The 13,641-nt window shown below is 48.2% G+C and overlaps 2 protein-coding genes across 4 annotated transcripts in view; both read left to right on the top strand.

Annotated features, from left to right (window-relative positions):
- The window catches only part of LOC138248884 (oocyte zinc finger protein XlCOF6-like), a 256,396-nt gene that overhangs the window by 131,303 nt on the left and 111,452 nt on the right, over positions 1-13,641 (top strand). The window contains exons 1-2 of one of the 3 annotated variants that reach the window (XM_069202864.1): positions 130-186; positions 8,301-8,379. The gene's annotated coding sequence lies outside the window, so the exon portion shown is untranslated. Of the gene's footprint in view, positions 1-129; positions 187-8,300; positions 8,380-13,641 lie in introns of those variants that run through there. The other 2 variants (XM_069202861.1, XM_069202862.1) reach the window with 2 other exon arrangements.
- LOC138248883 (zinc finger protein 420-like) overlaps positions 129-13,641 on the top strand; it is a 35,315-nt gene continuing 21,802 nt past the window's right edge. The window contains exons 1-2 of the mRNA XM_069202860.1: positions 129-186; positions 8,301-8,379. The gene's annotated coding sequence lies outside the window, so the exon portion shown is untranslated. The remainder of the gene's footprint in view (positions 187-8,300; positions 8,380-13,641) is intronic.

Below are 13,641 nucleotides of genomic sequence, written 5' to 3' on the forward strand. Positions count from 1 at the left end.
TCTCCCTTTCAGTGACTCTCAGCCCCGCAGCTTCCTTTTCCGGGTCAGCGAGGGCAGAGGCAGCACCAGCGGTGAATGACGTCACTTCCGGCTCCAGCAGCTCTAGGGGTGGAAGGATCCTGTGTCTGTGCGGAGACCCCCTCAGCCCTGGGATTGTCATCTTCCCCCTCCCCGAGCTCTGTGGAGGTAGGAGCCCGACTGTCCCACTCTCCCTGCCCCAGCCCTCCTCTCCCTGTCTCCCCTCCATGTCTCACTCCTCGGCCCAGAGAGACCCCCTCTCAGCTTGGCCTCCCTGAGGAGGCTCCTGGGGGCAGAGAGTGAGGCCTCAGCTCCCCTCCTGCTGGAGGGAAGGGGCTGCCGTGGTCTGAAGAGCTGCCTGGCCCTCGGTCCTGCTTCAGTACCTGCTGTGTCTCCCCCTGACCCGCCCCCCACGCATCAGGGGTTCATACAAACTGAAAACTTAGCAGCTTATGCCTGACATTTCTGTGCACATGTGCATAGTTGCCAAGTTTTCCAGCACATCCATGCGTGATGTGCTGCTCGTGTCTAATTTTTTTTTTCTTTGAATTCTGGGACATGTAGTCCTATTTTATAAAGCAATACATATAACTACAAGTCTCGGAATTCAGACTAAAAACCTGGACTGGAGCAGCGTATCAATTATGGACCTGGGAAACTTGGCAGGGCTGCGTGTGCGACATTTCAAAGTCTTAAGTAAGATACCTTTTATTGTGAGGTGAAGAACACAATATCAATTAGCACCCACAGAATACTGTAGGTATTTACAAGTATGACATGTAGTGTTTGCCACTGATAGAATTACCTTATACTCTTTTGTTCAAATAACACTCGGACACAATGCTGATTTTTATCGGCGTGGTCGGATGCGGCCCAGGCAGGTTCGATTATGGCACCTCTGCGTCTTTTACTCCTCCGTTCGATCCTTACTGCGCCTTCTCGACCACGCCCTTTTTATTTATACTCAGGCCCCTGACCTCAGGACAAACCGCAGCACACCTAAACACGGGTGTGGCCAAAACTACTGTACACGGGCGCGCTCGAGGCAAACACTCCGGCCGCGCCCCTCTGTTGTTGGTGGTGACCAGTGGCGTCAACGACCTGCGACACCACATTCCTCTAAAAATTTAAACAACAAAAACAAGTGTAGCAAAAAGTAATCTCACCCGTCCCACAGTTGGTCCCGCGATCGTGTGGATGGAATGGGGTTGTTGCGCAGGTTGTACCTGGTGACTTCTGACCTCCCTGGGACCAAACTCAGGTCCGGGATGTGGCTTGAGGGTTCAGTTTGGGACGGACCTGGCATGTCTTCCTGTGATCCGCTAGAACACGGATCGCTGTCATTGTCTTTGTTGGGCAATGCCGCCGCGTCATCATCGTAGGGCCTGCAGAGCTCACTCGGGGTGTTGTCGCCCGAGGTAGGAAAAACCTCTTGAACAGAGAAACATTTCTGGTGATGATATTCTCTCCGTGCTGTGCTGCTACTGCTGACCCATTTCGATGAATGATCGTCCATGGAGTGGTGCCAAAGGGCATGCAGAACTTGCTTCCAGATGATACTTTTTTCAGCAGGACTTTGTCCCCCACCTCCAGGTCGGACGATACCGCTCACCTCTTCAGGCTGGGACGCTGATTGGTGGCCAAACACCCTTCCTGAGCCTGGTCTCGATTCATGGCTGGAGGTGTCCATGTGGTGGTGTGGTATTGAGTCAACTGTAGCTCTCCCAAACGCGACGTGTCCAGGTGCTCTGTTGGTTGTCGAATGAGGTATGTGGCGGTAGTTTTGCAAGAACGAGTAGATGGCATACCCACTCGTCTGGTTGCTGGCGTGGGCGATGCACTTTGTTCAATGTTCTCATGAACCTTTTGACCTCCCCGTTGGTTTGAGGCCATCTTGGTGTTATCCGCCGATGTCGAGTGCCTTTGCTGCCTAGATATTCTGCTAATTCCCTACTTTGGAATGGCGGGCCATTGTCTGTCTTTATTTCCGATATTGGGTCGTGAGTGGTCATTGCCTTCTCCAGGCCTGCTATGACTACGTCTGCCGTGAGGATCTCTACCTCAGGGTATTTGGAGAAGTCGTCGATGAGGACCATGGTGTGGCGGCCATCTGGGAGGCTTCCAAAATCTAGACTCGCAGATGCCCAGGGTCCTTCGGGGCTAGGCTCGGTCTCTACGGGGATTGGCCTGCTTAGTTTTCCGGTGGCTTGACACCATACACACGACTTCACCATGTTTTCGACTAATTCATCTATGAGGGGAAACCATACTTTTGTCCTTAGGCAGCTTTTTGTCTTTACCATTCCTTGATGACCGTTGTGAGCCAGTTGCACGACTCTGGTGGTGAGCGATGATGGTATGACCAACCTGCACCATCTCAGCACACACCCCTCTGTGTCCACCGTGAGCTCGTCTCGCACATGATATAGGCTTCCTAATACACGTCACGCCTCGGAGCGTAGCTGGGGTAGTTGTTTCTTTATAAAATGCCACCGGTTGGTCTGTATTGCTGTCAAAGCTTTCTGTAGGCATTCATCATTTTTGGTGGCTTGAACAATTTCACTCATCAATATGGGTACAGGCCGGGATCGATCGGCAACATACCGGACATACTCCTCCGTTTCCAGTGTGTCATGCACCTCTACATCTGAGGCTGCTCGCAGATGTCTGGAGAGGTAGTCAGCCGGGTTCTCAGATCCTGGACGGTATTCTAGTTGACACCTGTAGTCTTGTAACTGAAGCATCCATTTCTCTCTTCTGGGCGTAGGTTTCGAGGCCATGCCGTTGAACAGAGGGAGTAGCGGCTTATGGTCGGTGGCCACTGTAAAAGGGCATCCATAGACGTATATATGATAGTCAATCAATCAGGGCATTTATAGAGCGCGCTACTCACCCGTGAGGGTCTCAAGGCGCTGGGGGGGGGGGGGGGTCACTGCTGCTCGAAGAGCCAGGTCTTGAGGCGCTCCCTGAAGGCGAGGTGGTCCTGGGTAGTCCTGAGGTTGGTGCTCAGCCCCAATGCACGGCTATCGCCTCCTCCTCTATCTGAGAATATCTTTGTTCTTTTTAAGTGAGTGACCTGCTGGTATATGCTACCCGGGACCATACCCCTTCCCCTTGTTCTTGCATCAATACAGCTCCAAGTCCTTTCAGTCCTGCGTCTACAGCGACTTTAGTGTTCCTTTTTGGGTAAAAATATCTGTGTGGTCTTGCTGGATAGTGCTTCCTTGATGGCTTCAAACGCGGCTTACTCTGCAGGGCCCCAGGGCCATATCTCTGAGGTTTTGGTTAAGTTTCGGAGGGGCTGGGTGAGAGTAGATAGGTCTTTGATAAACTGGCCACAGTAATTAACCATGCCCAGGAAGCTCCAGACTTCTCTCTCACTCATGGGAGGGGGTGCATTCTTGATGTCACTCACTTTGGCTGGATCGGGTGCAACACTGCTAGCTGAGAATATGTACCCAAAGAATTGTATTTTGTCCTTTAGGCGCTCACATTTCCTGCGATGTAAGGTGAGTCCTGATTCTTGGATTCGTTGGAGCACGTTCTGAAGGCGTGAGTGGTGCTCTGCGATCGTGGGCGCATGAATGAGAATATCGTCGCTGACGTTTATTGTTCCAGGTAAATCAGCTAGTAGCTCATGTAGGACATTCTGGAAGACCTCTGCAGCGCTGGAGATCCCAAAGTTTAGGCACTTATATCTCCTTAGTCCTACATGTGTGGAGAACGTCGTGATGTAGCTCGACTCTTCTGTCAACACCAGGTGATGACATCCGGACCGTAGGTCTAACTTGGAGAACCAACAAGATCATCTGAGTTCTCCCAGAATGTCGTCGATTGTGGGTGTCAAATGTCTCTCGCATTTGATGGCGGCATTTGGAAGGCGCATGTCTTCACAGATGCGGACCTCTCCGGGTTGTTTGTATTTGCACGCTACCACAATGGGGGAGACCCACGGTTTGGGTCCGTATACCCTCTCGATAGTGCTTGCTTTCTCGAGGTGGTCCAGCTCTTTCTCCACTTGTGGCCTGAAATGAAACGCGATGCGTCAGTGGCGGAGAGAGCGACCGGCTTCACGGTCTTGTCTACGTGGAGTTTTATCTTTCGGTTTCGTAGGAATCCGATTCCTTCAAACACTCTCTGGTATCTTGCCAACAGTTCCGTTATGGGTTCCTGGTGGATGCTGAAGGTGAACGTAACCACTCCTAGGTCTGCTGCAGCCGAGCAGCATTCCCTGTCCTTCGGTCACGTAAACCTTTGCTGGAATGTTTTGTGATCCACGGGTGACTGTGGTTTGGAATACGCCCTTTAAGACGAGTGGCGTGTTCTGCCCGTATGCGTAGACCTTCACGTTGGCCTTTGTTAGTGTCGGGACTAGCACCATTTGGCGGTGTTCTTCTGCAGCCAGGATGTTGATTGACACTCCGGTATCAACTACTGCCACTGTCCCATGTGTGCCTATGTGGATCTGGCACCTTGGTAGTTGCGTTTGGTGGGGGTGGTATGCCTGACAGTGAATAGGGAGTGAATTACGTGCACCACAGATTCATCATCATCCATATCACTTCCATGCTCCGACTTGTTTGACGCCGTGTTGACTGACGCGTTTCCTGTTCGTGACCTGCACACCTTTGCAAAGTGGTTTCGCTTCCTGCAGCTGGAACACGTTTTTCCTCTCGCTGGGCACTCGGCCGATCTGTGTGGGGTTCTGCCGCAGCATCCACATTGTCTTGTCTGAAACTTGTTGGGGCGTTGTTTGGTTTTGTTTGCAGATGATGTAACTGTATTGGCTGCTTCCTCCTTTTATGGGCCTCTGTAGGGCTGCTTCCATGTGGGATGCACAGGCCTTCAACAGTTCTTTTGTTCACCACATTTGCAGAATGTCGGGTAGAGATCTTCCTGATTCTTCCAGTATGCGTTCCCTGAGCCCCAGTGACGCACACCCTTGGATGATTTGTCCTCTTATTTCCTCTGTCTCGTCAGTAAACCTGCAGGTGCTGGCTAGATCTTTCAGCCTCATGTGGAAGGCGTCTAGCGACTCCTCTGCCTGTTGCCTAGCTTGCCTGAAGATGAAACGTTCGTAATCGGTGTTGCCCATTGGTTCGAAATGCCTGTTTAGAGCGGGGATGAGAGTCATGTGTGTCTTGGGAGCGTCTTCAACAAGGTTTTTCGATATTTTGTATATGTCCTTTCCCCCTAAATGAAGGAGCATGGCACGCTTCTGAGCGTCCTCGACCTTGGTAGCTTTGAAAAACACGAGGACTCTCTCCACCCACTCTTTCCATTTTGGGGCTTGCGCAGACGGAAATCCTTCGACGAGGAATGGTTCCACCGGTGGTATGGCAGACATGGCGGTAGGTTTAAGGTGTTGAGTGAACAGGGGTAGTGTAAAGGCGCACTCACCGGGGTCTCCGGGTGTGCCACTTGTCAGGACGGCTGGGTACGCCGTCTCTTAGGACCCGCTAACGAAGAGCACGTGGGACACTTGGGAGGAGGGCTGGGCGCACTTTCCTTAGACACGGTGGGCGTTGGGCACGTGGCCGCAAAGCCGATAATGCCGAAGGAATGGCCCTCCAATCCTCAGAGGGGTTGATGGCAGTCGGGTTCCTTGTCCTGGAAGGTGCAAGGAAGAGTGTGCAAATGTGGTTGTGGAACCTCTTGATGGAAGGCCTTGAGGCCTTTTCCTGAGTTGCGGGGCCACCCACATAGGACACGGTGAAAAACGGGAGCGTCAGGGCAGGCGTGCATCGGCACTGCAGAGTATCAGAGCGCATGTTCACACTCGCGCGGCATGAGCACCGCGTCTCTAGCGGCCGCCACGGAATGGACAAGGGGCCTGGAGGAGGAGCACGGTAAGACACTGCTTCGTCTTCATCGCCAGTGTAGTGTTTGCCACTGATCGTGTTACCTTATACTCTGTTGTTCAAATAACACTCGGACACAATGCTGATTTTTATCTGCGTGGTCAGGTGCGGCCCAGGCAGGTTCGATTACGGCACCTCCGTGTCTTTCACTCCTCCGTTCGCGCCTTACTGCGGCTTCCCGGCCACGTCCTGTTTATTTATACTCAGGCCCCTGAGTTTGGGGCAAACCACAGCACACCTAACCACAGCAAACCACAGCACACCTAAACACGGGTGTGGCCAAAACGACTGTACATGGGCGTGCCCGAGGGAAACACTCCGGGCCACGCCCCTCTGTTGTTGGTGGTGTCCAGTGACCGGTTGCGTCACCGACCTGCAACACCACATGACACACACTCAAACAGGCGCTGCCCAGAGATAGCGACCCCTCCCCCCCAACTCTTCCCACTTGAAGACAGACTTCTCGATGGCCACTTGTTCAAAAAAGTGATCTCACACATGTATCGTAAAATTCTCAATAACTCTCCATATACACTAATAAGTCTTCGGGAACGCTGGGCGCACGACCTTCAGGGTATTGAGGATGAATGGGCTGAGGCTCTAGCCTCTCAGAGGCAAGTGGCCGTCAGATTCAAATCACGACTTGTACGGATGAAGATTCTGCACAGAGTTTATTACTTTTATACCATCTTAGCTAAAATGGGCACAGTGGCCACCCCAGTATGCCCACGGGGATGTGTGGGATAGGGATCCTACTTTCATATGATTTGGAGCTGCCCACTACTACAAACGTATTGGGAGCAGGTGGTGAACTGCCTAAATGAGGTGTGTGGAGGCAAGATGGAACTATCAGCTAAATGGTATCTTCTCAACATGTGGGATACGATGGATGTGGGTCGTATGGATCAGCTTTGGGTGACACTGGGAAGAATGGTTGCTAAACTTAATATCGCTCGTAAATGGAGAACAGAGCAGTCACCTTTGCTACCGGACTGGAAATGTGATATGGATTGGTGTATAATGGCAGAGAGGGAGGTCTACAAGAGGAGAGGTTGCCCACAGAATTGGTCTAAAATGTGGGCCAAGTGTAACATTTACCGAGGTAACCAATCTCCCATAATAGCTACTTCTGAAATTGTTACTTAAGGGAAATATCAGGACATTGCTGCTCTACCCTGATTAGTCAGCTGGGAACCAGGGGAAGGAGGGCGGGGCTGATGGAGATATGGAGAGAGTGCTCACTTATGTTATGGGGGCTGTTACATGGATGTTATATGATTTCAAGCACAGTGGGTGTTTTTTGTTCATGTTATTTATAATAAAACGAATTTTAGAATTTTTCTGTCCTGCCATTTTCAGATTTCACCAGCTACCTCTGGTCTGCAGTATGACTTAGGGCTAGTTTGACATGTGGGAGTGGAGTTGCATTTCTCCACTGCATTGTCTCTGGTCTATCGCCTGTATGTGTGCAAGGTCATGCTTTTCTGTCTGCAGAGATAAAGAAAAGAATACACATGGCCTTTAAAGCTGACCATTTTGCATTTCACTCCAACCAAGATGCTAGGTCTGCCTAGTGCACTTTTACTCAATAGATTAAATAAACTGCTAGGTACAACCAAAATATGACAAGCAGTGACGACTGGAGAGGCAGGGGGCAAACAAAAATTGCAGGTGGTGTGTGGGGGCAAGCAACGATACTGGAGGGAGCAAGGATTAAAAAAAAGAAACTACCCAAGTCTGAGCTTGAGTCGTGGAAGGACACCAGTAAAACAAATAATCAGTACTTTGTCCAAGGTCCATTGAACAGACAAATACACAAGGAAGAAAGTGAAACCGACAGGCGCTGACCAATGAGATACAAACAAAACATCTTGTAAGTGAATCTCAGGCATAGCCTACAAATAACACAGAGGAGCAGCTTGAGATGTGATAGAGATGGGCACTGATAGATTTAGGCCACAAAAACACCCTCATCAAAAATGTCTAGCACCAATACCTGCCTCCAGACCAAAGCCTAGAGTGCTCTTGCCTTAACGGGCCCAGACACTAGTACTGCATATGAATGCTGTTGTTTTATATTTAAAACATTTTACCAGTGACTGTTATTTTGTATGCTTTGATGGTTCTTTGAGCCAAAATAAAGTATATCTTGACCTACTCCATGTGCAAAGATAGACAGATACAGACAATCTTAACCACATTCACACACACACTTTAAAAACGCACCGACTGGACATGAAACAGAGGATATTGGGGCAAAAAGAACGTGTGGAATGTGGGCTTGTTTTAAGTCAGTAACAGGCTAACTACAAGGCTCTCTGAACAATTAAATGTTTTATTGTTCTCCACTTATCATGTGGGCTCAATTTCTTTAAAAAGTCTGTAAAGATCTCACAGGATTGTTTCTTCTATTTTCCTTAGACTTAGGCCCTGCAGGCTCCTTCTAGCTCCAGCGACTGGTTGGAGTTCCATCTCCAGTGTTCTCAGATTAAATGAGAAGGTAAGTGTCATTTTAACCCAGAAAACTTTTTTTTTTTAAATTTCAAAATTATTGGAAAGCGGATTAATTTCAACATCCCATTATGGCTGTTCATCCCAGCTATATCTTTTCCAGTTTTGTTCTATTTTCTCTGTCCACTTTTATTTATTTCTGTTTATTTCTCATGTCTGTTTTATCCTTCTGCTTTGGTTCTTATTCCTTCCCATTGTCTTCTTCTCGTTCCTTCACCCTCATCACAAGAATAAGGCTCTTAGTTAGACCATCAAGACTTGCTTCTACAAGAAAAGCAATCCAGGTGATTTTAGGACTCAACCTAGAAGCAGGATTCTATCATGCATAATGCACGGAGACACATGGGAGAGGCTAGCGATGAATGAGGACCCATCCCCGTAGCCACCCTCTGCTGTTTTCTTCTACCTAAGGCTTTCCCTTCTCGCCCAGTCCATTACAGGTGGCGGTGGCCTCTCCTGTGTGCTTCGCATTAATCACCTCGTGACTGGAACTCCTGAATGCACCATCCACACCCCTTGTCAGCCTTTCTCGTTTCCCAGGTTATTACCCGAATGCACAGGCAGTCTACCCCAATGTCACTACGCAAATCTTATGCTTGTGCTATGTTCATGTCCAGCCATGCAGCACTGTGGGCATGCAGTACATAACACTTTGCAGGAGGCCACAGAACTACCAGATCTCTGTACCTGGTAGGCGGCAGCCCTGCGTATCTTCAAGCACCGGAAGCAATATAAAGTGTGTGTCTGTTTCGCTGCGTTGGAGCTTCTTCTTGCCAGTGTAGGCTTACACTTCACTGGCGATCGCCTGCAGCCCCATCGGTGAGGGCCTGGTATTAGGCACTGCGTAAATGAGGGCGAGCGGAGGACGATGTCCTTCACTATGAAGAAGTGCGACATCTTCGCAAACATCCCATTTCTTCACAATGGGCCACATTAAATACGCTGTTTCCCCAAGTAGTCGAACAAGATGAAACGCCACACAATGATCACTCCTGTACACATGATACAATAGATGCTGCACCGCTAATTCAATGACCTAAACCACCAAACGCCTGCTGTTCCCACTTCTAGTCTAGTGTTGGTGCAGACACCTGGAGAAAACACTCCCCTCCTTCCCTGTCACCTGACCCACCTGGTGTGTGTCTGATTATGGCTAAACCATGCTCCCAACAACAATCACACCACTTCCTCGCAACTCCATCCTTCCTGATTTACTGTTGCACTCCCATTATGTAGTGGTAACAATCTGTTCTGTTATATGTGCTGTTCGCAGTGAAAAAGGGAGAGATGGGGGCAGATCTTTCTCATTTCTGGCTCCCAGTCTGTAGAACTCACTTCCAGAACATCTTCATGGTGTTTCTTCGGAGTCCATCTTTAAAGCTCATTTAAAGACTCATCTGATTAGATAAATGTAGTTAGACCTTCTTTATTTGGTGAGTTTTCTGATTATGGGAATTAGGACTGTGCTCTTCTACATCATTACAGCGTCCGGTTTGGTGGAGCTGCTGCACTTTATAAGCTTTGGTTCATTCATTCATTTATTCATTTATTAATCTTGTCTTTGGAGAGAAAACATTCCAGTTAGGATGTATTCATACTTTTATCACACACAGTCATTCAACACTTTCCTCCTATGGCTGATGGGTAAGATCTGCGTAGATCACTAAGTTTTTATAATTGACAGAAAACCTACAGTAAACCAAAGCTCCAGTAATAGGTTACCCGCCTTTTGTATTTAGAAGAAGCCACCTCCCATATCGGGTCATCAGCCAATATTGATACACTTTTGTATTTCTACACAATCCACAAAAAGGGGTTTTCTTCCCACTTACTTTCCAACTGAGAAGTCCTAAGTATTTCCTGTAGCTGCATACCCCGTTTCAAGCCCAGTGTGTATGGTGTCGCTGTTGTGAGAGCGTTTCTAATATTAGGAAATCATGCCTACTTTAGATATGCAATAGCTAACATCACTCGGCCGCAGCCAGCCCCCGTTGATAGCCATTGATATTTACAGAAGAAATGTGGGCGTATATTTTATGCGGGCTAGCCTTTCCAGGAGCAAGTGTGTTTGTGTGCTTTTCCATTTGTAGAAAAATATTGAAATTGACACCTGAACTGGACACTCTTTCCCAGAACAAAATGTAATATTTTTGTTCCCTCTAAGGAAGCTATGTTCAGGATGGGCCTTTCTTTTCTCACTTTTGAAGGCTGCCTGCTGATGTCCTGTATAAGTCATTCATTAGCTGAACAAGCTATTGTATTTCTATATTGCATAAAATGTCAACAAAAGCAGGGTGTAGGATGGAATACTTGGATTAATCTCAGGCAGTGGCAGTCTCCCAGACTGCAACATCTCTAACTGCATTCCACTCCATTGTTTTTCTACCACCATGCCACTTGGGTTTGGACCCAGCCATATACATATCAGTCTTGTTGCTCCTCCAATGGGGCCAGTCCAGCCCAAACTGCCAGCCCAGGGCCCCTCTGAACAATAACACAAGCAACCCAGGGTTAGAAGAGGAGGTGAACAGGCTCCCACAGCAACAGACCGAATTCTCCCAACAATAAACCTAAAAATAAAATCAGTTTTGTCGGATTCTGGAGGGGGCGGAGGGATTGGAACCAGTGAATTTTTTGAAAACTTGTCTCTTCTTGACTGAGCCTGAACATTTTTCTTCCTGCTTTTTTATAGACAGGGTACATAGGGCAATCTGAGGCCAGTGATAGCGTTATTTCCCCACTAACAGGACGGAGAGATTATTTTTGAATAAGACTCTAGTAAAAGGGGAGACACGTTTTGACTTGTCTCGAGTAATGGTACTCCCGAATTATACCCTCATGGGTCAGAAACCACAAAAAACCTACGACCCCATACAAATTGAGGCCCTAGGACTCAAATATAAATTTTCATACCTCTCTTAAGTGGAGGTGATATTCCAGACCAAAACATTCTTCCTTGACACGCCAGTAGATGCCCTGACATGGCTTGAGGAAAGACCCCGGCTGCAGAACGACACTGCTTGTAATAGAGCGCAGGTCTTCCTACCACACAGACTGTGAGGCCCAGGGGTCGTCAAACGCTCCTCCAGGGGCAGACAAGGACCTGGGGATGAGCACTCGAAGGCCCAAGAACTACCTAGAACAGATGACCGTTTGGATGCTTATGAAGACTCCAGGACAGAAGGTAAGAAAGAGGGGCAGAGAAAGAATAAATCCTACAAGATAAGAGACGAGAGGGAAGGATCAGCTAACATGATTACAAGCTAACCATACCACACTAAGAGATGACTGGTCCCCGGGCATAAATGGAACACAGCTGAGTGGTGTTCACAACTTGCTTATAATACATCAGAGTTGGTTAGGAGATGTACTTGAAAGAAGAGCCCTTCTGGCTCTTAGGAAGCTGGCCAGAACCATAGCGAGCCACCAAAAGCGACGGGTCACTTAGTATTGGATGAAACAACCTCTTCTCCCCTATCTCCTGTAAGGAGCATAAGAGGAGCAAGGACTGGAACAGAATGGCACCAAAGTGGAACTCTATCAGATTATTGTTGGGGTGGTAGCTAAATAGGTGTAGTTTAGATAGGTGTACTAGGAAGGGGATTGACAACAGACCTTTCCACATGTTGGGTTGGGAGTGGTTTTATGCTCAGTAGGTACTGGAAAAGGGGTGAAAGGCGTTGTTATAAATAGGAACATGTTGATGTTAATGTTCATATGCGTGAGACAAAATCCACTGTTGTCTAGGCACCCATTCTGGGAATTGATATGAGTTCAGGATGGCAAACCAGAGGATAGACGTAATCGGTTGACCATTCTCTCATGGAATGTCAGCTGCCTTCAAAATAAAATCAAAAAAGGTGTTTTCGCTCATTATATTAAACAACACTCTCAAGAAGTTATAATAATCCAGGAGACTTACTTGGTGGGAATGTAAGTTTCTGCGAAAAGGGCACATGGACTTCTCCTGAGGTTTAAGAGGGGTGGCAGTATTACTCACGAACCACCCAGAACAGAACAGGTGGCTGGATCCCAACAGACGTTATGCTGCATTGAAGGGGGGTTGGGGACGGGATGGCAGATTATTACATTGATAGCTGTCTGTGCAGTCCTTGAAAGGGTGGTTTCCCTCCGGCTAGATGTAGACTTGCAGGTGCATGAATAGGAGTAGGCTTTAGTGCTGTGGAGTTAAATACAGATACAACAACCACACGCTGGCTGTTCACTGCACACCCGACTCACATCTCACAGTTTGGTAGAACAATGGGACTCACTGAAATGCAAAAGTTGAAGCACCCAGGAGACAGGTCGAAATCGTTCTTCTCAGGAGACCACAAAACATTCTCCAGTCTGGCCAAGCTAGCCCATAATGAGAAATCCCACTGGTGTGAACGTAGTGGTGTTCGCTAGGGTAATATCAGCAAATCACCACTCTTGGGGACAGTGGGAGAAACACTGAAGGCAGTGGGAGGCGGGTATTGATTAAACGATTGGGAACTGCAGATAAAGTACTGCACTTTCAGGTAAGTGAGGGATCAGTCAACTTCCTGGAAAACATAGTGAGAAACCAGCAAGGCAGTATTGATGGACAGGATTCAAATTGCCACTGCTCTTAAAAAAATGAAAATTGACAAAGTACAGCTGATGGAATGTAGATAGGATGGAAAATCAAACTGGAGCATACGGCCCAAGCTCTAGGGCAGTATGAGACGCATAAAGGTTCCTATCAGTTGACGCTAAAGGATAAAGGGCAGCTACAGTACCTGGCTAGTCAGTTCAATAGATAAAGACGTAGGGGATAAGGCAGGTAGGCTGCTGGCCTGGCTTGGTAGACGTGAGACAGCCTCAAGGTGGATAGGCAAGATGCCTATGGCAACCGGGGAGGTGAGAGCAACAGGCAAAGATATACTAGTAGAATTTTTTGCAACATTGTAGCCTTTTATGAGGTAAAGTGTTTTGGAGGCGGAGCAGGAAATTGGGAAATCGTCTGCAGACCTTGAATTGTCAACCTTGGGGAAGGTCCAGTGGAATTGGTCATGACGTTTTCTACTCAGCTGAGCCCTCAGATACAACAATTAATGAAGCTAGAAACATAGCAGCTTTGACCCTGATCTCACTCAGGAGTTTATAATTCTGATCCTCAAAAAGGGGAAAGCACCTGGGTACCGTGCATCATACCGTCAAATTTCACTCTTAAATGTAGATGCGACGATCCTGGGACAATAGTGGTGGGCAGGTTTCTCCTATTCTG

Source organism: Pleurodeles waltl, chromosome 8 (genome assembly GCF_031143425.1).
Source record: "Pleurodeles waltl isolate 20211129_DDA chromosome 8, aPleWal1.hap1.20221129, whole genome shotgun sequence".
Lineage (NCBI taxonomy): Eukaryota > Metazoa > Chordata > Amphibia > Caudata > Salamandridae > Pleurodeles > Pleurodeles waltl.